The following is a 3,830-nucleotide window of genomic DNA, read 5'->3' on the forward strand; positions in this document are numbered from 1 at the left end:
TTTCCTTCTCTGAATAAGTAAGAGCAGTTCTGTCATAGAGCAGAACTATGAAAACAGCGCAGCTATAAATCAGCTCAACTGGGATATAGCAACGGCTGTGAAAACATCACTGCTATGGGGCAGCTCTGGACCAGACCCCTCTACAGTCAGACAGCTCTGCCGCTCCCTGGTCTGCCCTGGCTTGCGCTGACCTGCTCCATTCCGCTCCAGTGATACAACCTCAGTGTTTTAGTTCAGCCAGGAGAAACACAGCCCTCGGTCTTCAGTGGAGAAGAAAAGCTACTGATTATACCACAAATTATTACTCTATTGACTTTGTCATTAAAAAAAATCAGCCACCATGGCCAGGTGGGCCCCCGTTGTACTAATGCAAAGTGGGAAGAACACGCCCTCCCATCACGGGAGGGAAGTTGTAACCTGCCATAGCATCACCTAGATTCAGCACAGGTAGGTTCCAGGTTTGAAATACAGTGCAGCTACAAGTGTGTCTAAACACAGGGATGATGCTAAGACTTGCAACAATAATGGCTGTGACGCAGCCAGAAATGCCCCCAGTGGTCTGACAGAAGGTGGAAAGAGACATGTCTCATGACATACCTGTATTCTCCATGGTGGAGGCTGTTGCAAGTGTCGGAGATCTTGTACGCCAGGTGGACTGCAGGTGCACTGGTGGCAAGCGTGAACACTAGTGCCTGTGATCATGGGGAAGGTGTTATACTCTGCAATGAGGTTGTGGATGTTCCTCCTCCTGCAGCAGCCATGCTGTGGCCAGATGGAGCCCCAGTTAAGAAAAGAGGTGGTGACTTTAGCCAAGGGAATGTTGCCACTGGGTGGTATGTGGTCAGAATTAGGAAGGGCAAGGACAGGGGGCAGTGGTTTTCCTATGGAGCAGGAGTGGTGTCCATAGGCTCCTCGGGGTCCATGGCAGGGATTTGGTGAACTGCCATGGATCTTACACTGCCACCTGGAGATGATACGACTGTGGTGGCATAGTACGGAGGAGTCGTGTCCATTTCGGTGTCATCATCCTGTAAAGCGGGCCGAGAGGTCAAACGTGTAGATGCTCTGGCAGTGATGGTAACTGGGGCCTGCCCCATTTGAGTGCCCAGGGGAAGGGTTCCTGCAGGCACCGAGGCAGGTGGAGGCAGAGAAGCAGCAGGCTGAGTGACCTGGGTCTTGTCCCCCGCAGTCTTTTTCCTTGGACCCTCAGATCTTTCCATGGTGTGCAGCTTTGGGTCCATGGCAAGGCAAGGAAGTTTAGCAGGCGGGGGCAGCTCACCTCGATCCCACCGCAGTGGTGGCAGTGGAAGCAAGAGCGGCCCAGACTGCTTTCTTTTGCGGGGCCTCCTGCTGGCAGAGGCCGGGGGAGAATTGCTGCTGGATTGCTTCTCCTTCCCTACACATACTGAATCTGGAGTGCTGGGCAGATGCCCACTGCTGTGGGGGCTGTCCCCATGATCCTGCCCTTTTTCCTCTACCTGGCTGGTCTTGTGTGCCGGGCCTTTTGGGGACTCTTCCCGGACCTTCCCCACCACCTCCTTTGGGAAAGGAAGTGGGACGATTATAGAGGGTCCCGGCTCCTCAGCCTTGACTGCCTGCTCAGGTGGTGAGCGCAGGCCAGAAGATCTGCAACCTGAATGACGAATAGGGCCCGGTCTCAAGCTTCCAGACCTCCCAGATGTACAAGCAGGAAGCACAGGCTTCTGCGGGGGGTCCTTCCATTTCACCAACTGGTGGACTTCCATAGGGAAGCGCACTGTCTGTGGGAGAGGACACCGCCCTCTCGGGACAAGGCCGAAGGCCGATGGACCAGCAGCATGACAGAAATGAAATAGTGGGTGGAAACGGCTGACAGCAGGGTGGTCCCAGCCAGGTGGGCCATAATCACGGGTGACAGGGTGATGGCCACCAGGCAAGGGATGGTGGCCGCGGCGGAGGCGGCAGAAGAACAAGCGAATCCGAGAAAGGAAATTGCCCATGTAGGGGCAGTTGTGCGCCAAACGAACTCAAATAAGAGTGGAAACAGGGAGAGTCTCTCCTTTGCTTCCTCCTCCTCTGGGGTTCTAGCACGCACTGAACTGACTTCAGCCAGGACCTTCTGATGTCTCCATGGAAACATCAATGGACCTTGAGAGGTCACAGAGGAAGGGGCGGGGCCTCCCTGAATGGCCAATCCCATCATGACCTTCTAGCACCTGGGACCTGCATCTCTGTGTAGCAAGTGTTTGGCACCTGCCTTGCCCTCCATGAGGCCTTTGTCCCATACCACTGAGGCCCCACCTGCCTGACATCACCGTGTCTGGCCACTGGCTCTGTGGGAGCTTTGGCGCCTGCCCCACTGTTGTCCCAGGGGCCAGGTCCTGCTCAAAGTCAGTACGGGAGCCACCCGGCTCCTTCCTGGACATGGCCCACCTCCTCAGGGGACCTTTTCAGCTTCTCTTGGAAGCCCGAGGCAGGTGCACTTTCTCCATGTCTGCCCTGGCCACCAGCCTCACCAGTCAGCTGTGAAACACTGTGAGGTGGAGTGGGCACAAAGCCCTAACCAACAGGCTGCTGCACCTGGAGACATCCCAGAAAAGAGCTGGCAGCTAGCAGGGGTGTAAACCCAATGTGCTGAATTACTAATGAATAAAAAGGGAAGGAACTAATGGAAATCAAAGCATACCGAATTGCTCAGAAGGAACATACATATATATTAACTTTAGAATTTGTTAAACATGTGAAATGTTTAAAAACGACTATTAAAATGAAAACAGAAGCCTGGCTGGTGTGTTTCAGTGGAATGGGCGCCACCCTGTGAAGCAAAAGGTCACCGGTTCAATTCCCAGTCCGGACACATGCCTGCGTTACAGGACAGGTCCCCGTTTGGGGGCATGCGAGAGGTAAAATCGGTCAAGGTATCTCTTACACACTGATGTTTCTCTCCATCTTTTTCTCCCTCCTTTTCCCTCTCTCTAAAAGGAAATAAATAAAATCTTTAAAGAAAGAAAACAATAGAATTAGCTATAACTTCCAAGTCAGTAGAGAAAACACAAAGTAAAAATATTTCAATCATTCCCAAATAAGTCACTCTAATATTAGAAAAGAAGAAAAAGCAGGATAAATTGAAAGCGAAAAGTAACTATTAGGAAAAAGTACAACTCCATGAGAAATATAAGTAATTGATCAGTTCAAGGCAGATATTTTCAGATTGTGTTAAAATATCCTAGCTGTATTGTTTAAAGAGACTTGTAACACATAAGAACCCAGAAATATGTTTAAAAATCAGTTTGTTAAACATAGGTATAGCTATATTATTATCAAACAAAATATACTTAAAGGTTTAAAAAAAGAGAAAGACATTGCAACAACCTAATAATGGCAGGGAATTATGTATAGCAGTTATGAACACCAAATTTTTGAGTCACAGAGAACTAGGCTCGGGTCTGATGTTTTTGCTGTGGCCTTGGGCAAGCTACCTAATATCCCTGGACTTCAGTTTCTTCATCTGTAAAATGAAATTAATACTGCCTGATAAGGTTGGAGCAAGGACAAAACAAGGTACTACATGTAAAACCAGAGTATTTACTTAGCACACAGAAAAAGATGAATAATCATTAGCTATCATTATAGTTTTCCAAGATACATATATGATTATATATTTTTTCTATGTACCTAACCTGACAAAAATGCTTAAATATTTACTTTGGCACTAGGAAAAAGGAGATCCTAATGGAAGCTTGCTTATTTCATCCATTTACAAACATAAATGATCTTATAAACAAAAATTTGTATTTTAAGGATTTTCTTTGTAATCATCACAAAGATTATCAATGCTTTTACATGAAAGA

The sequence above is a fragment of the Furipterus horrens genome, unplaced genomic scaffold (assembly GCF_987537825.1).
Source record: "Furipterus horrens unplaced genomic scaffold, mFurHor1.1.pri manual_scaffold_1, whole genome shotgun sequence".
Lineage (NCBI taxonomy): Eukaryota > Metazoa > Chordata > Mammalia > Chiroptera > Furipteridae > Furipterus > Furipterus horrens.